Below are 24864 nucleotides of genomic sequence, written 5' to 3'. Positions count from 1 at the left end.
CACTGGGAACGTGGAGAAGAGACCTGACCAGTATACACCAACACTGGGAACGTGGAGAAGAGACCTGACCAGTATACACCAACACTGGGAACGTGGAGAAGAGACCTGACCAGTATACACCTACACTGGGAACATGGAGAAGAGACCTGACCAGTATACACCAACACTGGGAACGTGGAGAAGAGACCTGTCCAGTATACACCAACACTGGGAACGTGGAAAAGAGACCTGACCAGTATACACCAACACTGGGAACATGGAGAAGACACCTGACCAGTATACACCAACACTGGGAACGTGGAGAAGAGACCTGACCAGTATACACCAACACTGGGAACATGGAGAAGAGACCTCACCAGTATACACCAACACTGGGAACATGGAGAAGAGACCTGACCAGTATACACCAACACTGGGAACATGGAGAAGAGACCTGACCAGTATACACCAACACTGGGAACGTGGAGAAGAGACCTGACCAGTATATACCAACACTGGGAACATGAAGAAGAGACCTGTCCAGTATACACCAACACTGGGAACGTGGAGAAGAGACCTGACCAGTATACACCAACACTGGGAACATGGAGAAGACACCTGACCAGTATACACCAACACTGGGAACGTGGAGAAGAGACCTGACCAGTATATACCAACACTGGGAACATGGAGAAGAGTCCTGACCAGTATACACCAACACTGGGAACATGGAGAAGAGACCCGACCAGTATACACCAACACTGGGAACATGGAGAAGAGACCTGACCAGTATACACCAACACTGGGAACATGGAGAAGAGACCTCACCAGTATACACCAACACTGGGAACATGGAGAAGAGACCTGACCAGTATACACCAACACTGGGAACATGGAGAAGAGACCTGACCAGTATACACCGACACTGGGAACATGGAGAAGAGGCCTTGGATCAGATTTCGGGGGAGACATCCTTGAATATGATGGAGAGTCCAGAAGGATACAGGCAGAGGTGAAAGGCAAAGGATTTACAAAATACTAACAAATAATATGAATTCAAATTTAGGATTTGCAGCGACATGACAATAATGTGCTGAACTAATCATATGATAAATATCTGCAAGTCACATTTATGTATGAGAAGCCGAGATGATTGTCTATAAAATAAAGGTCGTCTCATACTCAAAGCTGTAGAGGACGGTGAGATATGGAGTCTGGAAGTCAAAAGTGGAAAACATTGTTACCCTTTTGCTTGTCAGTGTACACACAGCTCTGCTACATACTTGCGCACACTACCACATACTGATGTTCCTTCTAGGCTGTGACTCGTCATGACCAGAAAGGTCCTCCAGCTCCTCGAACACTCAGTCTTCCTGCAGGTCCTGGCAGTCTTCTCTCCTGCCCTTCACCAGTCTGGTAGTTCAGAGTTGGGCAGGAGGAGAGAGGCCGTCCTCTCAGTGATCGGGAAGCTGCCTCTAAACCCCACACTTTTTAACATATTTTTTATTTTTAAACAGTGCATATAATAGTATAGTACAGTATTTGTGTGTATATTGTTTATTGCTGGGTGTCTATGAATGATCCCAGCGAATGTTCTGGTCATCACCATCTGCTGCTACAAATTACCTGCTCAGTCTGTAACGAGGTCTCCGCTAACCCCACCGTATTATCGAGAACAGGGTGACATGTCCCTCGTCTGAATCTATTGCACTGATACAATCATTGGCAATTGTGCTCATTAGGGTTAAAGATTTCTGCATTGCTAAAGCGGATATTGTGATCTTATTGCAATGCAAATTGAACACTTTTGTAAAAAAAACAACCCAAGACGTAACGTGAAGTGTGAAGAAACGTAGACAGAAAGCAGCACGAGAACTACCATTGCGTGGTCACACGGGCAGATTCTCGACACTTCTTTCTTCTTAGTTGCCTGAATCTGTCACATGTTCAGTGCCCAGAATCAGACTGATTTCATATTCTCTGCAAATTATTCTAATTAATCAGGGATTTTTTTTTCTTTATGCTGCTTAAAGATTTTGTGATAACTTTAGTATGAATGTATATTACTACCCTGAGCACTGTAACAGAGAATAGTAGAGATAGGTGATAATGCCGCGCCACAGATCACTCCTGGAACAGTAAGATTAACGTATCTTTATTGGCATAGGTCTACGCGTTTCAGGAGCACCGCTCCCTTCCTCAGGACCGTGAAGAACCAAGAGACAGAGGAAGGGAGCGGTGCTCCTGAAACGCGTAGACCTATGCCAATAAAGATACGTTAATCTTACTGTTCCAGGAGTGATCTGTGGCGCGGCATTATCACCTATCTCTACTATTCTCTGTTATCTGCCGTCGGGTGGCTGCTGCCTGGATCGATTATTTACATGCTGTTGAAGGGGTTGTGACTTGCACAACTCCATCTGGTGAGTATTCACTCCCCCCCCTCACCCCATTGTATTGGGGTAATACCCTATTTGCGCTTCTTTTTCCACAGCTTTACACTGCTACCCTGAGCACTGCACTGTGATCATCCGGTAGTGCTCAGATGTGTACCTGCACGGCCGTCCAGTGGCTGCAGCGGGGTACAGCATATCAGACCCCTATTTGACTCAATAGGAGACTGTGAGCCCTCGTGGGCAGGGTCCTCTCTCCTCCTGTAGACTGTGAGCCTTCACGGGCAGGGTCCTCTCTCCTCCTGTAGACTGTGAGCCTTCACGGGCAGGGTCCTCTCTCCTCCTGTAGACTGTGAGCCCTCGCGGGCAGGGTCCTCTCTCCTCCTGTAGACTGTGAGCCTTCACGGGCAGGGTCCTCTCTCCTCCTGTAGACTGTGAGCCTTCACGGGCAGGGTCCTCTCTCCTCCTGTAGACTGTGAGCCCTCGCGGGCAGGGTCCTCTCTCCTCCTGTAGACTGTGAGCCTTCACGGGCAGGGTCCTCTCTCCTGTAGACTGTGAGCCTTCACGGGCAGGGTCCTCTCTCCTCCTGTAGACTGTGAGCCCTCGCGGGCAGGGTCCTCTCTCCTGTAGACTGTGAGCCCTCGCGGGCAGGGTCCTCTCTCCTCCTGTAGACTGTGAGCCCTCGCGGGCAGGGTCCTCTCTCCCTCTGTAGACTGTGAGCCTTCACGGGCAGGGTCCTCTCTCCTCCTGTAGACTGGGAGCCTTCACGGGCAGGGTCCTCTCTCCCTCTGTAGACTGTGAGCCTTCACGGGCAGGGTCCTTTCTCCTCCTGTAGACTGTGATCCCTCGCGGGCAGGGTCCTCTCTCCTCCTGTAGACTGTGAGCCCTCGCGGGCAGGGTCCTCTCTCCTCCTGTAGACTGTGAGCTTTCATGGGCAGGGTCCTCTCTCCTCCTGTAGACTGTGAGCCTTCACGGGCAGGGTCCTCTCTCCTCCTGTAGACTGTGAGCCTTCATGGGCAGGGTCCTCTCTCCTCCTGTAGACTGTGATCCCTCACGGGCAGGGTTCTCTCTCCTCCTGTAGACTGTGAGCCTTCACGGGCAGGGTCCTTTCTCCTCCTGTAGACTGTGATCCCTCGCGGGCAGGGTCCTCTCTCCTCCTGTAGACTGTGAGCCTTCACGGGCAGGGTCCTCTCTCCTCCTGTAGACTGTGATCCCTCACGGGCAGGGTCCTCTCTCCTCCTGTAGACTGTGATCCCTCACGGGCAGGGTTCTCTCTCCTCCTGTAGACTGTGAGCCTTCACGGGCAGGGTCCTTTCTCCTCCTGTAGACTGTGAGCCCTCGCGGGCAGGGACCTCTCTCCTCCTGTAGACTGTGAGCCCTCGCGGGCAGGGTCCTCTCTCCTGTAGATTGTGATCCCTCGCGGGCAGGGTCCTCTCTCCTGTAGACTGTGAGCCCTCGCGGGCAGGGTCCTCTCTCCTGTAGACTGTGATCCCTCACGGGCAGGGTCCTCTCTCCTCCTGTAGACTGTGATCCCTCACGGGCAGGGTTCTCTCTCCTCCTGTAGACTGTGAGCCTTCACGGGCAGGGTCCTCTCTCCTCCTGTAGACTGTGAGCCCTCGCGGGCAGGGTCCTCTCTCCTCCTGTAGACTGTGAGCCCTCGCGGGCAGGGACCTCTCTCCTCCTGTAGACTGTGAGCCCTCGCGGGCAGGGACCTCTCTCCTCCTGTAGACTGTGAGCCCTCGCGGGCAGGGTCCTCTCTCCTCCTGTAGACTGTGAGCCCTCGCGGGCAGGGTCCTCTCTCCTCCTGTAGACTGTGAGCCCTCGCGGGCAGGGTCCTCTCTCCTCCTGTAGACTGTGAGCCCTCGCGGGCAGGGTCCTCTCTCCTCCTGTAGACTGTGAGCCCTCGCGGGCAGGGTCCTCTCTCCTCCTCTAGACTGTGAGCCCTCGCGGGCAGGGTCCTCTCTCCTCCTGTAGACTGTGAGCTCTCGCGGGCAGGGTCCTCTCTCCTCCTGTAGACTGTGAGCCCTCGCGGGCAGGGTCCTCTCTCCTCCTCTAGACTGTGAGCCCTCGCGGGCAGGGTCCTCTCTCCTCCTGTAGACTGTGAGCTCTCGCGGGCAGGGTCCTCTCTCCTCCTGTAGACTGTGAGCCCTCGCGGGCAGGGTCCTCTCTCCTGTAGATTGTGATCCCTCGCGGGCAGGGTCCTCTCTCCTGTAGACTGTGAGCCCTCGCGGGCAGGGTCCTCTCTCCTGCTATACCAGTGTGTTTTGTACTGTTAATGATTATTGTACTATTGTTTATGTATACCCTTTTTCACATGTAAAGCGCCATAGAATTAATGACGCTATAATAATAATAATAATAAATAATAATAATAATAGGGGTGCATGTGCAGCACCCGGCTGTGGCCACTATACGGCTGAACAGACTGTGCAGCTCCGCAGCTGAGCACATCCGCCCTAGGCAGCACCGGAAACAGCTGATCGGTGTGTCACACCCTCTCGGTGTGTCACACCAGACTGAACTTGTGTTTGTGATCCGCCCTAGACGGGGGGTGCAACACTTCAGTCTTCAGGGGAGAGTCCATCTCCATGCAGCCGGTCATCGTCGTAGACCTTGCAGGGCAACACATCACACAGAGAATCACTTAACAAATAACATGGAACAGTTTATTTGTTCTTCAACTTTTTCGACAGACATGGCCATTCCTATGCAGTTCTGCTGCCGCTGTTCCCTTGGGTACGTCTTCTGCTTAGCCTGCGCCCTGAGTATTAGCCCTCCATCGGCAGAGTCTAAGTCTCCACCTGACCCCGTCCTTGTCTGCGTGGCTCCCCATGTCCAAACACTGCCTTGGATGGCTACACTAAACCAGTTGTGAGGTGAGCCATAGGTTCCAGAAACATGGAGGATTCCTCCGGATTCCTCAACGGGCTCAAATTACCAAGCACCATCTGCACACCAGGAACCTCTCTGCAGGACTAACTTCCCTCAGGCCTGTCTCACTAGCCAAGCCTCTGCTCTCTGTCACTCCCTCCATCCTGGCTCTGTTACCTCGCTAGCCGGGACGTTCCTACTACACTATGCATACTAAAACCTTCCCTTGCTCTAATCCCCATCCATCTAACATTCTACACGTTACGTAATACTGTTATTACATCACTCACATATTACAAATCATACCTTATATTACTACAAAACATACAGAGTAAAACATATTATTAATAAACCACTTTAAACTTTGGCTGCTAGATGGCACCGACCGCAGCGCTGCTCCGGCTCTGCTACACTCAGTCATTATTATACAACACAACTATTACAATGCTCACACTATAATACACATCCGGCATCTTACATTTAGCCACCGTAGCAGTGGGATGATCTGGCCACTTCATACAAGGCCATCAATGGAAAAGTCCCAGAAAATAAACCTTTACGTCTCACTCACAAGTCAGTATGTTTCATCAGCGCTTGTGTGCCAAAACCAAAAGTGGAAATTACAGAAAAACACGATTTTCAAGAGATCGACCGTTCTGTGTTTTGGAGACGCTCCTGCTTTTGACAAACAAATATTAATGAAATATTGATAAAAATACTGATGTGTGAATGAGGCCTAAAAGAAGCTTCATACCCGGCATCAGATCGGATCCAAAACCCAAATGAAAATTGTTCAGTTTTTCACACTTATAAAACTCTCTCCCGAAAAAGTGAAGGTGGCATTATCAACCCTGGAAATGCTGAGCAGGAAAATAAAATGCTGCAGATTTGCCTCGAATTTCACTGTTTACAACTCAAAGTAAAATTCTGCAACATAAATTGACATGCTGCAGACCTCAGATCCACAGCGCCAATCTGCTGCCGAGCTGACTGTCAGCAGCACAAAACGTATCTGCCGGACGCCGGCCCCAGAAGCTCCATGCAGTAAAGGAACGTTTCATTCTATGGAAAGAAGAAAAAATAGGTAAGAAATGGTAATGTCTCACAGAAAGAACATATAGGTAAGGAATGGTAACCTCATGGAAAGAAAAAAATATATGTAAGGAATGGTAACTTCTCACGGAAAGAAGAGCATATAGGTAAGGCATGGTAACGTCTCACGGAAAGAAGAGCATATAGGTAAGGAATGGTAACGTCTCACGGAAAGAAGAGCATATAGGTAAGGGATGGTAACGTCTCACGGAAAGAAGAACATATAGGTAAGGGATGGTAACGTCTCACGGAAAGAAGAGCATATATGTAAGGAATGGTAACGTCTCATGGAAAGAAGAGCATATAGGTGAGGGATGGTAACGTCTCACGGAAAAAAGAACATATAGGTGAGGGATGGTAACGTCTCCCGGAAAGAAGAACATATAGGTGAGGGATGGTAACGTCTCACGGAAAGAAGAACATATAGGTGAGGGATGGTAACGTCTCACGGAAAGAAGAGCATATAGGTGAGGGATGGTAACGTCTCACGGAAAGAAGAACATATAGGTGAGGGATGGTAACGTCTCACGGAAAGAAGAACATATAGGTGAGGGATGGTAACGTCTCACGGAAAGAAGAACATATAGGTAAGGGATGGTAACGTCTCACGGAAAGAAGAACATATAGGTAAGGGATGGTAACGTCTCACGGAAAGAAGAGCATATAGGTAAGGAATGGTAACGTCTCACGGAAAGAAGAACATATAGGTAAGGGATGGTAACGTCTCACGGAAAGAACATATAGGTAAGGGATGGTAACGTCTCACGGAAAGAACATATAGGTAAGGGATGGTAACGTCTCACGGGAAGAAGAACATATAGGTAAGGGATGGTAACGTCTCACGGAAAGAAGAACATATAGGTAAGGGATGGTAACGTCTCACGGGAAGAAGAGCATATAGGTGAGGGATGGTAACGTCTCACGGAAAAAAGAACATATAGGTGAGGGATGGTAACATCTCACGGAAAGAAGAACATATAGGTGAGGGATGGTAACATCTCACGGAAAGAAGAGCATATATGTAAGGAATGGTAACGTCTCACGGAAAGAAGAGCATATAGGTGAGGGATGGTAACGTCTCACGGAAAAAAGAACATATAGGTGAGGGATGGTAACGTCTCACGGAAAGAAGAACATATAGGTAAGGGATGGTAACGTCTCACGGAAAGAAGAGCATATATGTAAGGAATGGTAACGTCTCACGGAAAGAAGAGCATATAGGTGAGGGATGGTAACGTCTCACGGAAAAAAGAACATATAGGTGAGGGATGGTAACGTCTCACGGAAAGAAGAACATATAGGTGAGGGATGGTAACGTCTCACGGAAAGAAGAACATATAGGTAAGGGATGGTAACGTCTCACGGAAAGAAGAACATATAGGTAAGGGATGGTAACGTCTCACGGAAAGAACATATAGGTGAGGGATGGTAACGTCTCACGGGAAGAAGAACATATAGGTAAGGGATGGTAACGTCTCACGGAAAGAACATATAGGTAAGGGATGGTAACGTCTCACGGAAAGAAGAACATATAGGTAAGGGATGGTAACGTCTCACGGGAAGAAGAACATATAGGTGAGGGATGGTAACGTCTCACGGAAAGAACATATAGGTAAGGGATGGTAACGTCTCACGGAAAGAAGAACATATAGGTAAGGGATGGTAACGTCTCACGGGAAGAAGAACATATAGGTAAGGGATGGTAACGTCTCACGGAAAGAACATATAGGTGAGGGATGGTAACGTCTCACGGAAAGAAGAACATATAGGTAAGGGATGGTAACGTTTCACGGAAAGAACATATAGGTAAGGGATGGTAACGTCTCACGGAAAGAAGAACATATAGGTAAGGGATGGTAACGTCTCACGGAAAGAAGAACATATAGGTAAGGGATGGTAACGTCTCACGGAAAGAAGAACATATAGGTAAGGGATGGTAACGTCTCACGGGAAGAACATATAGGTAAGGGATGGTAACGTCTCACGGGAAGAAGAACATATAGGTAAGGGATGGTAACGTCTCACGGAAAGAACATATAGGTAAGGGATGGTAACGTCTCACGGGAAGAAGAACATATAGGTAAGGGATGGTAACGTCTCACGGAAAGAACATATAGGTAAGGGATGGTAACGTCGCTGAGTGAGGGGAGGGAGACGTCCCAGAAGGTCGTTACTCACTTTTATTTCTGACATTTGTTCCGTGCTACGCGTTTCACCATTGGTCTGAAGTCTTTCTCTAATTGGATGGGATTTTTCGTGGTCTCACGGCTACAAAAGCTCCAAGTCCTTTTAACCCTTAATCTCTCTAAACGTTGGAGAAGAAATCCTGGCTGGAAGTGGTTAAACCGTCCGCCTCCAGTCTCTGAACATGCGGCTCCGGTAAACTGGGGCCAAAGCCGATCTTGTTCCAGTTAATTGAAAGGTGTTTTCTGTCCCCAGATAAAGTATTAGAATAAATAAAGCACATTAGACGCGTGTCTCCTAATCGTCCCCGGCGTTTACTCTGCGGGAGGCAAATTGCTCTGTACCAGAGTCTGCTCCTGCAAGTGTAATTGTCATTTACGTTCCAGCGCCACAAAGACGGCACCATTATAACCAGTATACCCCTCTATCAGCACAAATCCCATCATACAGTAGGCGATTGTATGTGGAGCAGATGTGGTGCGATCCTCGGCCGATCAGGTGTTGTCGGCTGTTTATGTCATCCGTAGAGTATCAGATTCTGGGCTCCTGAACAGCGATGGTGACGTGATACCTGGGAGGTGGCTGGAGATTTCAGGGCAGGAAAATGTCATAAAACACTTAGGGATCCAATTTTATATCACATTTTAACATGCAGCTTCTTAAAATAACATCATATTCACTTGCTCCAAGCACCACTAACGATAGAAAATGCACAAAACAATGACCAATATCCCAGCAAAGCTTTTCTTTATTTTCTTATTTTCTGTTGGCTCCTAATTACAATTAGAAATATAAAGAAATCACCTTTATGTTTCTGGGGTCAAATAAAGTCCCCACCCACCACCTCCTTAAGTCAACAGCCTTCAGCAGGAGCCTCCCCCCTCTGCTCTGTAGTAAGATGAAATATAAATAAAGCGGGCTTTACACGCTGTAATCTCGCTAGCGAGATCACAAACGATCGTATCCACCCCCGTCAGTTGTGCGACACGGGCAAATCGCTACCCATGGCGCACAACATCACTAACACCCGTCACACGCACTTACCTGCCCTGCGATGTCGCTCTGGCCGGCGAACCTCCTCCTTTCTAAGGGGGCGGTTCGTGCGGCGTCACAGTGACGTCGCACGGCAGGCGGCAAATAGAAGCGGAGATGAGTGGGACGTAACATCCAGCCCACCTCCTTGCTTCCTCGTAGCCGGTGGACGCAGGTAAGGAGATGTTTGTCGCACCTGCGGTGTCTCACACAGCGATGTGCGCTGCCGCAGGAACGAGGAACAACATCGCTAATGAGCAGAGAATATTTAGTTTCAGGACGAGCTCTCCGCGGCAAACGATTTTGACCGCTTTTGCGATCATTTAAGGTTGCTCATAAGTGTCACACAGTGCGATATCGTTAATGACGCCGGATGTGCGTCTCTAACACCGTGACCCCGACGATAATTCATTAACGATATCGTAGCGTGTAAAGCCCGCTTAAGCTTCACTTGGCATGAGCCAGTCTGTATGGGAGAATCCATAGGAACCCGAACCTTCACCCTTAAGCGGGCTTTACATGCTACGATATCGTTAACGTATTATGTCGGGGTCACGGTGTTTGTGACGCACATCCGGCGACGTTAACGATATCGCAGTGTGTGACACGTACGAGCGACCTTAGTCGATCGCGAAAGTGGCCAAAATCGTTCGCCACGGAGAGGTTGTCCTGAATCAAAACATCGTTAATTGCTTATTAGTGATGTTGTTCCTCGTTCCTGCGGCAGCGCACAGCGCTGTGTGTGACACCGCGAGAGCGACGAACATCTCCTTACCTGCCTCCACCAGCAATGAGGAAGGAAGGAGGTGGGCGGGATATTACGTCCCACTCATCTCCGCCCCTCCGCTTCTATTGGCCGGCCGCTTAGTGACGCCGCAGTGACGTCGCTATGACGCAGAACGCACCTCCCCCTTGAAGGAGGGATTGTTCAGCGGTCACAGCGACGTCGCTGCACAGGTATGTGCGTGTGACGGTTCCGTAGCGATAATGTTCGCTACGGCAGCGATCACACAATATCGCACGTACGACGGGGGTTGGAGCTATCGCGCTCGACATCGCTAGCCAATGCTAGCGATGTCGCAGCGTCTAACGCCCACTTTAACCCCTGCACAGGGATCTGGTCTTACAATGTGGTCTGCTGGATTGCATCCACAGAAGGACTGCTGGCCGGAGGAGCTAATCAGGGGAACGAAGTCTGATCAGAAAAAGGAGTGTAAAGACACAAAACCAGAAGGCAAAGAACAGTAACAGGAATTAAACAAGCAACAAAGGAGCAGAAAGTGCAATACTGAACCAGAGAAAAGAAGCTGTAGCCCTGAGAGTCAGAGGTTCAGGGGGTTTAAGTGATTGACAGCCCCCATGGCTCACAAAGAGGAATGAGTTAACCCCATAGCTCCCTGACTGAGCAGCATCCACAGAGCCATCAGTTAAGCAGCCGCCCCATGTCCCCTGCAACAATGGCACAGTGCCTCCCAGTGCCTGGAGTGGGAACAGCAGGGCCTGACCTGGATGTGACAGGCAGCAGGTTTATTGATAACCTCCTACTGATAAAACTACAGCAAGCAGCCCAGTGAGTGACACATTACTCTGTCTTATGCTTCTCTGGTTAGGTAGCAGATCCCTGCTCACACTTTCCCTTTCATTTGATCATTAATAATTACTAGGTTTACTGTTTCTTTATTACTCCTGTTAGAAACTGATCAAGCATGAACAATACATGTATCCTCATGAGTGATGTGAGGATCTGGCTGCCGACTAAAGACCAATGGTCGTAGAGCAGAGCCTACAGCTGTAAGGGATATGGACTTTTTACAGCACAGAGCGCTGGTTACATCAGTCCTAGGCTATGTGCACACACTGCGTTTTTTTGACGCTGCGTTTTTGTGTGTTTTTTAGCGCTAAAAACGCACAGAAATGCAGCGTCTTAAAAAAAACGCATGCATTTTTAACGCGTTTTGGTGGATTTTTGGCTGCGTTTTTCTGCGTTTTTTTTATCAGTGACCATTGCCATTACAGATTGTTGAAAAAGAAAAAAAAAAGTCTGATGTCATTTCCTTCTTCCATATGTTCTTCATTCTCCACTAGTGTATGCAGGAGAGCAGATAGCTGCAGAACTACAAGTCTCAGCATGCTCCATCCACTAGTGGATGCAGGAGATCAGACAGCAGCTGCAGAACTACAAGGCTCAGCATCCTCCATCCAATAGTGTATGCAGGAGAGCAGACAGCAGCTGTCGAAGTACAAGGCTCAGCATCCTACTTCCAGGACTGTATGCAGGATTTCTTTGCCCCCCCAAACAAAAAAAATGACGTGGGCTTCGCCATATTTTTGTATGATAGCCAGGTACAGTAGGCAGGTACGGGCTGCCCCCAACCCCCAGCTGCCTATTTGTACCCGGCTGGGAACCAAAAATATAGGGAAGCCCTTTTTTTTTTTTTTTTAATTTCATGAAATAATTAAAAAAAAAATTACGTGGGCTTCGCACAATTTTTGAGTCCAGCCAGGTACAACTAGGCAGCTGGGGATTGGAATCCACAGTGCAGGGTGCCCATGCTTTCTGGGCACCCCCGCTGCGAATTGCAGTCCACAGCCACCCCAGAAAATGGCGCTTTCATAGAAGCGCCATCTTCTGGTGCTGTATCCAACTCTTCCAGCTGCCCTGGTGACGGGTGGTTCGCTGGGTAATAATGGGGTTAGGGCTAGCTGTATATTATCAGCTGACCCTAAGTTTGAAATTCATGGTGTCACGCCAATATTAGACATGGCCACCATGAATTTCTAGTAAAGATAAAAAAAAACACAACACACAGAAAAATATTTTTATTAGAAATAAAACACAACACAATTAGTGACTCCATCTTTATTGAAATAAAGAACCCCCCTCCGCAGTAATCCTTGGTCAAGAGTCCCGCGTCGTCCAATCCGGATCCCATATCGTCTGATCGGTTTGCTGGAAGGCAAAGCGATCAGATGTGTCAGGTTAAAGGACGTGAATCACATGACACATCAGCTGATTGTATAAAAGCCGTTTATACAATCAGATGATGCATCAGTGCAAAAAAAAAAAAATACTTATGTGCTGATTACCGGCAGCTCCTGGAGCGGAGTTTGATCCCGTCCGATCGCTGCAGGAGCTGCCGGTAATCAGGGGTGAAGTCTCCTGACGGCATCCGCTGACAGGTTAAGCCGGCCAGGCGCCGGCGTCACCGTGAGACTTACGATCAGCTGACGCGTCAGGTGACTGCATCAGGTGATCCATCGCCAGGTCCTTCAGCTATCGGAGGTGTCCCGGCCGTCTGCACACAGCCGGAGCGGCGGTACCGGGAGAGGAGCTTGGAGCGGACATGGCACCGGGAGTCTGCAGACACATGAGTATGACTTTTTTTTTTCTACTGTTCACTTTTGTTTTCGCAGCCACTTCCACCTTCTGCCCAGACATGGCGCCGCACGGGAGCGGACATGCACAGGACGGGAGGTGGACGCAGCGGTGACGATACCGGGAGGATTCACGCTTCTGTATTTACTGACAGAAGGAATCCTCTTCCTGTACATGTCACTTTACTGCCCACCCCTTGCGTTTATAGCTGCGTTTTTAGTCATAGAAAAGCACTAAAACGCAGCTATATTTTCAATTTCCAGTTTTCATTGCGTTTTTGAACATCTCATTGAACTCAATGGGTGGAAAACGCAGTGAAAAACGCAAAAATAATTGACATGCTGCGTTTTTGTGGGCACCACAAAAACGCAGCTGAAAAAAACGCTGTGTGCAGACAGCAAAAAATGAAAACTCAGACTTTGCTGGGGAAGCAATGTCATAGCATTTTCTAGCAAAAACGCACCCGAAAAACGTGCAAAAACACAGTGTGAACTTACCCCTATTGTGTTTTAGAGATTGCTTGCTCCTCAGTTTATGGCACACAGAAGGCCAGGCATAAGATTGGTAATTAGAGTAAAGCAATAATTCCATTACTCTCATTAGTGCCTCAGGGCCCTCAATTAAGTCATTACTCTCTCAGCCACTAGACCACCATTGTGTGGATGGTGATTGTAGACCCAGTGGAGCTGTGATCACAGGGGGTCTCATACAGTCCCAGGTGAGGGGCTCGACCTCAGAAAAATACTTCTACCAATGTACAGATAGCATTGGGGGTGTTTCCTGGGGGAGGGGGGGCAGTTTGGGGTTCTTAAGACAGGGCTGAATCTGGATACCCGTGCTACCGTCATGATAACAGTCGTCTGGATTTGATGAACTATCCTAAGGACTAATGTAAATAAAATTGTTTCATCCTTAACCTGTCTAGGTGATGGATCCAGCCCACAAACTCGGATCTTCACAAACCAACAGGGTTCAAGTAAAACTCTCCTACAAAAAAGCATGTTGTTCACCATGCCCCTCTCACAAAATTGCAACTGATAGTCAAACGTTTGGAAAGTATATTGGAAAAAGTGGAGGATTTGCATCTTTGTTACTATTTGCACAAAATGTAACTTGTTGGGCCTTTTTATGCCAAAAATAAATGTGAGCAGTGTTCACTAGAATCAGCCTGTATCACTGATCGCTCAGTGTGCATGTTCAATGTGTATCTGACCGGGGGCTGCTTGTGGGCATGTGTGCGCTCACCTCCCCGCTAACCTGTGTGTATTACTGATCGCTCAGTGTGCATGTTCAAGGTGTATGTGATCGGGAGCCGCTAGTGGCATGTGTGCGCTCACCTCCCCGCTAACCTGTGTGTATCAATGATCGCTCAGTGTGCATGTTCAATGTGTATCTGATCGGGGGCTGCTAGTGGACATGTGTGCGCTCACCTCCCCACTGGCCTGTGTGTATGTACATGGTCAATGTGTATCTGATCGGGGGCTGCTAGTGGACATGTGTGCGCTCACCTCCCCACTGACCTGTGTGTATGCACATGGTCAATGTGTATCTGATCGGGGGCTGCTAGTGGGCATGTGTGCGCCCACCTCCCCACTGGCCTGTGTCTATGCACATGTTCAATGTGTATCTGATTGGGGGCTGCTAGTGGGCATGTGTGCGCCCACCTCCCCACTGGCCTGTGTCTATGCACATGTTCAATGTGTATCTGATCGGGGGCTGCTAGTGGGCATGTGTGCGCTCACCTCCCCGCTGGGCTGTGTGTATTGCTCTCCTGTCCGCTCTCTTTTCCTGAGCTTCGGCATCTTCCCTGCTTGTGAATAAGCAGATTATGATGTGTAAGACTCTTGGTTGTTGGGGTCATTCAGGAATTGTGGGGCTGATTGCAGCCTCGGTGCTGGTGACTGCAGTTGCTTCTAGTGCTGATACAAGCAGGATTCGTGCATTGTAACATCTCCTGCCGCTTTATCCTTGAAAAACATCCTAATCCTCGGGACTTCTCTGGGACTCGGAGATAACTCTACAACTGAAAGGAAATGTTTCTACTTCAATATAATGTTTACTGCAAAATTTCTTCCTTTCTGTCCCGAAGGAAGAAAATAAAAATGCAGAGATTTAAAAAATAAGAAATGTATATATTTTACTAACAAATCCGTGGTTGCATATAAATGCGAATCTGTAATGAGGCTTTTCAGCAGCCGTCTTATATCAGACAAGTCCACATCTGACAGATTAATCCTTAGAAGATGCGGTCTCCATCACACGATACGATTAGCACAGATAAAGCGGGATAACGGGGATTTCTGCCTTCATAATGGCCGCGCTCCGGCTCTCGGGTCAGAGGGTTTCTCACCTGCACAGAGGCTCCTTTCTCTGGTCACAGGATTTTCTTGCTGTGATGGGTTCACCTTAGAGAATGTAAAGTTCTGTGCCGCTTATCATTTAATAAGATATGGGCCGGTCACACACGACAGGGAAGCGGCAGAAGCAATCCGGAACGGGGACTGTTACATCTGCTGGTGAAGACATCGCACAGATCTTCCATTTATGTGGATAATGTGTGGTGGAGCATATGGGGGAAATTGCGTCCTATTGGGGTTAACAGACCTTTCCCACAAAACAACACAGTCACCACTGGTGCATGTAGCGCTTGTACCAAAATTATCATCACATGTAGCGCTTGTACTACAATTACCGCCATCGCTTGTAGCGCTTGTACCACAATTACCGCCATCGCATGCAGCTCTTGTCCCACAATTACCGCCATCGCATGTAGTGCTTGTACCACAATTACCGCTATCACATGTAGCGCTTGTACCACAATTACCGCCATCGCATGTAGTGCTTGTACCACAATTACCGCTATCACATGTAGTGCTTGTACCACAATTACCGCCATCACATGTAGTGCTTGTACCACAATTACCGCCATCGCATGTAGTGCTTGTACCACAATTACCGCCATCGCATGTAGTGCTTGTACTACAATTACCGCCATCGCTTGTAGCGCTTGTACTACAATTACCGCCATCGCATGTAGTGCTTGTACCACAATTACCGCTATCACATGTAGCGCTTATACCACAATTACCGCCATCGCATGTAGTGCTTGTACCACAATTACCGCTATCACATGTAGTGCTTGTACCACAATTACCGCCATCACATGTAGTGCTTGTACCACAATTACCGCCATCGCATGTAGTGCTTGTACCACAATTACCGCCATCGCATGTAGTGCTTGTACTACAATTACCGCCATCGCTTGTAGCGCTTGTACTACAATTACCGCCATCGCATGCAGCTCTTGTCCCACAATTACCGCCATCGCATGTAGCGCTTGTACCAAAATTATCATTACATGAAGCGCTTGTACAATTACCGCCATCGCTTGTACCACAATTACTGCCATCACATGTAGCGCTTGTACTACAATTATCGCCATCGCATGTAGCGCTTGTACCACAATTACCGCCATCGCATGTAGCGCTTGTACCACAATTACCGCCATCGCATGTAGCGCTTGTACCACAATTACCGCCAGGGCCGCCACTAGGAATTTCAGGGCCCCATACTGGCAAAATTATCATGACATGTAGCGCTTGTAGTAGAATTACCGCCATAGCATGTAGCACTTGTACCACAATTACGGCCATCGCATGCAGCGCTTGTACCACAATTACCGCCATCGCATGCAGCTCTTGTCCCACAATTATCGCCATCGCATGTAGTGCTTGTACCACAATTACCGCCATCACATGTAGCACTTGTACCACAATTACTGCCATTGCATGTAGTACTTGTACCACAATTACCGCCATCACATGTAGCGCTTGTGCCACAATTACCGCCATCGCATGTAGCACTTGTACCACAATTACCGCCATCACATGTAGCGCTTGTGCCACAATTACCGCCATCGCATGTAGCACTTGTACCACAAATATTGCATGTAGCACAAATACCGCCATCACATGTAGCTCTTGTACCACAATTTCCGCCATCGCATGTAGCGCTTGTACCACAAATATCATCGCATGTAGTGATTGTACCACAATTTCCGCCATCACATGTACACCGTGTGCAGAATTATTAGGCAAGTTGTATTTTAGAGGATTTTTTTATTATTGATCAACAACTATGTTCTCAATCACCCAAAAGTCTCATAAATATCAAAGCTTAATATTTTGGCAGTTGGAGGGGTTTTTAGATTTGGCTACCTTAGGAGGATCTGTTTGTGCAGGTGACTATTACTGTGCAGAATTATTAGGCAACTTAATAAAAATCTATTCCCATCTCACTTGTTTATTGTCACCAGGTAAACCAATATAACTGCACAAAATATAGAAATAAACATTTCTGACATGATAAAACAAAACCCAAAAAAATGAGTGCCCAATATATATATATATATATATATATATCGCCCCCTTTCTTTCTGATGACACTCAGCAGCCGACCATCCATAGATTCTATCATTGCTTGATCTGTTTATGATCAACATTGCGTGCAGCAGCCACCACAGCCTCCAGACACCACAGCCTCCAGACACTGCTCCCAGAGGTGAAGTGTTTTCCCTCCCTGTAGAGCTCACATTTTATGAGGGACCACAGGTTCTCTATGGGGTTCAGATCAGGTGAACAAGGGGGCCTTGTCATTGTTTTTTTTATCTTTTAGACCTTTACTGGCCAGCCACGCTGTGGAGTAGTTGGATGCATGTGATGGAGCATTGTCCTGCATGAAAATCATGTTTTTCTTGAGCGATAGCGACTTCTTCCTGTACCAAGTTTGGCAATTTCCAGACTGCTGCATCCCTCTGCAAGACATCTCACAATTCTGGACATTTCAGAGCCTGTCAAATCTCTCTTCTGACCCATTTTGCCAAAGGAAAGGAAGTTGCCTAATAATTAAGCACCCCTTATATAGGGTGTTGTGTCATTACACCGCACCCCGCCTCATTACAGAGATGCACAGCACCGGATTTACTTACCGTAATTGGTAGTTGGCTCTCAGCCTATACAGCTTGGAGTAGGACGACATGTATAAAAAGCATCATGTGATCAACATACTCATTTGCCTAATAATTCTGCACACAGTGTACATATATATATATATATATATATATATAAACATTTTTTGTGTGTGCATTAATACTTTGAGTAAAGCTCTTTATGGGTATAATAAATTGGGGTGTCACAATTGAAATGACCTTTCTGTTTTCTTTCCAATCTTTGCGTACAGAACACTTTGGAAAGTATTACTGCCTGATTACAGCTGATTTTTCGGCCATGGCAGAGGCATGTGCCTGCGACAGATCTCGGGGCCAGTTGGGTCTTTCGCCGCCATAGTAAATGATTGACCACCAGACACAGAGAGCCCCTTCTCCTCACTTATGATTGCTGTTGCGCGCAGCCTCTAAGGCGTTGCCTGCTCCTCTCTGGACCTTCTCACTTCATTTTTTTCTGACAAGTAGAGATTTTACTTTTTTTTTACAGTTTTACGAAATAACTCAATCATTTGTTTTTTTTTTGTTTTATGCATTAAAACTCCCAATATAAAAATGATACTTTTTCCCATAAAACAACATTTTATTTTATTATTTCATTTTTTACCTTATTTCTTGCATGTGTCCTAGAGAAGATTCATTCGCTACAGCTTGTTGGAGGACTTTGTCGTTTTATTAACAGTGTAAATTTGGCTGGGGTCGGCGCCTCAGTGGAGCTGCCGGACTGTGCTGTAGCCTCAGCTTTGCGGAATTGGTGCTGTTGTCATATCCCATGTGGTGACATCAGGCTGATAATACGCACTCCCGCTCAGTGACGGTCAGTGACGGCGAGCTCCTGGCACTATCAGTGATGGCAGCACTGAGTGACAGCGGGCTCCTAGCACTATCAGGGATGGCAGCACTGAGTGTTGGTGGGCTCCTGACACTACCATTGATGGCAGCACTGAGTGACGGCGGACTCCTGACACTATCAGTGATGACAGCACCGAGTGACGGCGGGCTTCTGGCACTATCAGTGATGACAGCACCGAGTGACGGCGGGCTCCTGGCACTATCAGTGATGACAGCACTGAGTGACAGCGGGCTCCTGGCATGGTCAGTGATGACAGCACTGAGAGATGGCGGGCTCCTGGCACGATCAGTGATGACAGCACTGAGTGACAGCGGGCTCCTGACACTACCAGTGATGACAGCACTGAGTGACGGCGGGCTCCTGGCACGATCAGTGATGACAGCACCGAGTGACGGCGGGCTCCTGGCACGATCAGTGATGACAGCACCGAGTGACGGCGGGCTCCTGGCATGGTCAGTGATGACAGCACTGAGTGACAGCGGGCTCCTGACACTACAAGTGATGACAGCACTGAGTGACGGCGGGCTCCTGGCACGATCAGTGATGACAGCACTGAGTGACAGCGGGCTCCTGGCATGGTCAGTGATGACAGCACTGAGTGACAGCGGGCTCCTGACACTACCAGTGATGACAGCACTGAGTGACGGCGGGCTCCTGGCATGGTCAGTGATGACAGCACTGAGTGACGGCGGGCTCCTGGCATAGTCAGTGATGACAGCACTGAGTGACGGCGGGCTCCTGGCACGGTCAGTCAGCCATTGTGTGTCGGCTCACAGCGAGGCTTAACACTTATGTCACAGTTGTCTCTCTATTTTTGGAGACTTGTGATGGGTTAATCATTGAGATCCCCCTTTTCCATCTTGGACTCTACATTTAGATAGTTTTGTTTTTCTTGGTGATGAAACAGTTAATGTCAGATTTTCTGCCAGCAGCTCCCCAGCAGTGCATGTCAGCTGCTGCTGCTCTGTAGCCACACCCCTTTATGTAGCCACTCCCCTTTTATGTAGCCACACCCCTTTGTTTATGTAGCCACACCCCTTTATGTTTATGTAGTTACTCACCTTTATGTTTATGTAGCCACTCCCCTTTGTTTATGTAGCCACACCCCTTTGTTTATGTAGCCACACCCCTTTGTTTATGTAGCCACACCCCTTTATGTTTATGTAGCAGGGTTCTCAGCAATCTTTGCTGATTATACAGATCCATTTGTATTCTGGCCTCCTTGGTGGAAGATCCTGTGAAGGAGTGTTTCTGAAGTTGGATTTATCTGTCTGTTGCTGTCTTCTTTGTTTGTCTTACCTTTCCTTCTGTCATCTTAGGGCAGCGATGGGGCTAGCGTCTCCCACCGGCCAACACTACAGGGGTTTTTTAGGGTCTCAGGTTCCTGTTCGGCGACAGTTGAGGAAACTGTTTAGAGCCTGGCTAGGAGAGTAGGACCAGCAGCAGGTGAGGATAGGCCGTGTCCCATCTACCCATCTCACGAGAGCTAAGGCCCACCATTATTATTGTGTCTCCGCTGTTTCCCCTTACTTGTCGTATTGTTTTGTTGTATTTTTGTCGTGCGTCACACATCATTTGGTCTAAACGCGCATGCCACGTCTAAAAACGTGACAGATTATGGGAGTTACAGCTCCAAATTGGGAACTTCAACATCTGGCTGACAGAAAACACTAACGTGAGAGCGCTGGGCAACATCACGAAAGCAGACAGGTGCGCGACAAGTCAATGGCTGACATGACTTTATGATCTAAAATTCAGCAAAAAAAAAAGGGATAAATGAAAAATATCGCGAGCATTTGTGATTTTGCACAACATACATGACTCCATGTGTGCCATTTTAGAGAATAAAAAATGCAATGCACAAGACAAAAAAGTGACTTGTGAATGGAGCGTGGTACTGACTGAGCGCACGTGTGAATGGAGCGTGGTACTGACTGGACACATGTGTGAATGGAGTGTGGTACTGACTGGACACACGTGTGAATGGAGCGTGGTACTGACTGGACACACGTGTGAGTGGAGCGTGGTACTGACTGGGCGCACGTGTGAGTGGAGCGTGGTACTGACTGGGTGCACGTGTGAATGGAGCGTGGTAAAGACTGGACACACGTGTGAATGGAGCGTGGTACTGACTGGGTGCACGTATGAGTGGAGCGTGGTACTGACTGGGTGCACGTATGAGTGAAGCGTGGTACTGGCTGGGTGCACACGTGAATGGAGCATGGTACTGACTGGGCACACGTATTAATGGAGCGTGGTACTGACTGGGCACACGTGAGTGGAGCGTAGTACTGACTAGGTGCATGTATGAGTGGAGCGTGGTACTGACTGGGCGCACGTGTGAGTGGAGCGTGTTACTGACTGGCGCACGTGTGAATGGAGCGTGGTAAGCGTGGTACTGACTGGACACACGTGTGAATGGAGCGTGGTAAAGACTGGACACACGTGTGAATGGAGCGTGGTACTGACTGGGTGCACGTATGAGTGGAGCGTGGTACTGACTGGGCACACGTATTAATGGAGCATGGTACTGACTGGGCGCACGTGAGTGGAGCGTAGTACTGACTAGGTGCATGTATGAGTGGAGCGTGGTACTGACTGGGCGCACGTGTGAGTGGAGCGTGGTACTGACTGGCGCACGTGTGAATGGAGCGTGGTAAAGACTGGGCGCATGTGTGAATGGAGCGTGGTACTGACTGGACACACGTGTGAATGGAGTGTGGTACTGACTGGACACATGTGTGAATGGAGTGTGGTACTGACTGGACACATGTGTGAATGGAGCGTGGTACTGACTGGACACATGTGTGAATGGAGTGTGGTACTGACTGGACACACGTGTGAATGGAGCGTGGTACTGACTGGACACATGTGTGAATGGAGTGTGGTACTGACTGGACACACGTGTGAATAGAGCGTGGTACTGACTGGACACACGTGTGAGTGGAGCGTGGTACTGACTGGGTGCACGTATGAGTGAAGCGTGGTACTGACTGGGTGCACGTGTGAATGGAGCGTGGTAAAGACTGGACACACGTGTGAATGGAGCGTGGTACTGACTGGGTGCACGTATGAGTGGAGCGTGGTACTGACTGGGTGCACGTATGAGTGAAGCGTGGTACTGGCTGGGTGCACACGTGAATGGAGCATGGTACTGACTGGGCACACGTATTAATGGAGCGTGGTACTGACTGGGCACACGTGAGTGGAGCGTAATACTGACTAGGTGCATGTATGAGTGGAGCGTGGTACTGACTGGGCGCACGTGTGAGTGGAGCGTGTTACTGACTGGCGCACGTGTGAATGGAGCGTGGTAAGCGTGGTACTGACTGGACACACGTGTGAATGGAGCGTGGTAAAGACTGGGCGCACGTGTGAGTGGAGCGTGGTACTGACTGGGTGCACGTATGAGTGAAGCGTGGTACTGGCTGGGTGCACACGTGAATGGAGCATGGTACTGACTGGGCACACGTATTAATGGAGCGTGGTACTGACTGGGCACACGTGAGTGGAGCGTAGTACTGACTAGGTGCATGTATGAGTGGAGCGTGGTACTGACTGGGCGCACGTGTGAGTGGAGCGTGTTACTGACTGGCGCACGTGTGAATGGAGCGTGGTAAGCGTGGTACTGACTGGACACACGTGTGAATGGAGCGTGGTAAAGACTGGACACACGTGTGAGTGGAGCGTGTTACTGACTGGCGCACGTGTGAATGGAGCGTGGTAAAGACTGGACACACGTGTGAATGGAGTGTGGTACTGACTGGACACACGTGTGAATGGAGCGTGGTAAAGACTGGACACACGTGTGAATGGAGCGTGGTACTGACTGGGTGCACGTATGAGTAGGTCACTTCCATCATGGGAGCATTATAATGTAGCACTCAAGTAGTGTTTGTTGATAAGAATTTTTTTTTTTTTTATGCAATTATAGTTCTTGCTCTGGTGATACAGATAAGGTATATAAACCCACCAAAACCCTTTTTTTTTTTTTTTTTTTTTTTCCTCCTTCTCTGGACTAAATTGTATTTGTGCACTGATCATTGGGTACTTGCTACATAAGCTATTGCATCACTCCTAAGAAGTAGGGCAATTATAACAATGCATTTGTACGGTGATACACTCCTCTGGGCAAAGATTCATATCACTATGTTTGTCATACATTCATGTACTTTTCATGTAATAATTTTTATTGTATGAATATTATCATGTAATTTACAAGCAATGTATTTTGATATGGAAGTAATGTCATATAATGTGCATATCGTTTGTTTTCTTCATATTGTATTTTAACCCATGTACCTGCAATGTGCTGTGATATATTCGAAGCCAGTGGATCAAGAGTTAATTCTGAGGATCTCAGCAAGAATCTACACCTGTTTGTTTTAGAGGACTTTTTCATGTATGGGTATAAAGAGGACTCAGTTCACATAGTAAAGCCACTTGACAAAGGCTACACTCCTGTAGCCGAAACGCGTCGCTGTTGTGTCAGTATCCATGGAGGACATTGTCTTAACTGTTCATATGTTTATATGATCGTTTTACTGGAAACCAAGCAGAATAAAGCATCTGGAAATTTACTGGCATATTTCTCCTTCTTGCGCTGGGCAGAACTCTTCTTTCTTGATTTTAAGGATGTGTCACTTTTTAGGCTGTGTGCTGTAGTTTCAATAAAATGAGTGTTTTATCAGGAGGACATTATCACTGCTGGACTAGGTGTCTTGTGCAAGGCAGTCATGCTAATCTGTGTAACTCTAACCCCAGCACTGATTGGCAGCTTGCTCACAATACACAAGAAGCTGCCAATCAGTGGTATGGCTGGGGTTATAGAGGGATCAGCAATTTAAGCTCTACTATATCCACAGCACAAAAAACAGGGATTCTAGCAAAACTGCAGCAAGCAGCCCAGTAAGTGACACATCCCTGGAATCAGGCTCCTGCCGCTACCTCATGCTGCTCTCAGATTCTATGGCATAGGCCTGCTGACAGCTTCATTTTCTCTTGAGCTGAAGGGGGTTTTGTCACCTCTCTTCTGGAGCCCATGGCTGCTCGCCTCCTGTGTGACTGACAGTTCGGCCTGTGGCATCGTCACACCCTTAGCATGAACTGGGCGCTTTCTCATAGTCAGTCAACTTTGCCTCTGCCGCATTGGACAGGAGTCGTTCTGAAGCCCAGAAACAGTGCAAATTCAGAGAGGCGCTTACAAGCTCCGTGTTTGGCCACCACGTTTAGACCGCAGCAGGCAAGAGCCGTGAAAAATCCAATAACAAAATCCCTCCATTGAGGAGAAGAGAGGATTTATATTAACAAGTACCACACAGAGTTGGTTGGTTTTACAACATCGGGTGATTGTGGCCTGTCCCCGCTCCTCAGCCTTCATGGCTCCTGGCTGCTGGGGAGGAAGGTGACTGTTTTGGCCATCAGCATTGCCGCACCGCTGGCCTGAAATGTATGAGCGAGCCCAGTATCTGCACCATGAGCCCGGGGTCTACAGCTGGCCAGGGGAGCCTAAGCACTGCCAAGTCCGGCCACCACTCCTAGGCAGCAGCAGTGGCCGGTTCCCTTGGCAACCGTAGTAAACAATAAAAGGAATGTAGGATACTTTGTAACAGAGCACTATGGCAGCGCTCCTCAGCGATGGTGGCTGTACGCTGCTGCAGTGTGCGCGTCATCCTCGGGCCTGGAAAGAACAGACGGGGAACATTTTATTTTACTGTTTTGTTTTATTTTTCAGATAAGATTAAAAAAAAAAAGTAAAAGAAATTTGATAAAGAAATTCTTTACACGTACACAGCAATGACATTACGATCCATTGAAAAGTAAAAGCGCACGCACACAAGTCCCTTTAGTGGTCTCTTCATTCTCTTTGTTAGAAGTGACATTAAAAAAAGAAAACACTTTTCTCTGATTGGAGTTTGGCAAAAAGGTTTGTGAAATGCCACATAAATACTAAGCGCTGATCTTTCTGTGTAGAGCTTTAACTGTGGCGGAAAAGGAAGAAAGCAAACCTCACACGGCGCGGACGCGCTCCTCGGGGCCAGGACACTATGCACGGCGGCGCACAACCACCGCCTAGAACGCT

The sequence above is a fragment of the Anomaloglossus baeobatrachus genome, chromosome 12 (genome assembly GCF_048569485.1).
Source record: "Anomaloglossus baeobatrachus isolate aAnoBae1 chromosome 12, aAnoBae1.hap1, whole genome shotgun sequence".
Classification (NCBI taxonomy): Eukaryota; Metazoa; Chordata; class Amphibia; order Anura; family Aromobatidae; genus Anomaloglossus; species Anomaloglossus baeobatrachus.
Note: the sequence above shows the minus strand (reverse complement) of the source record.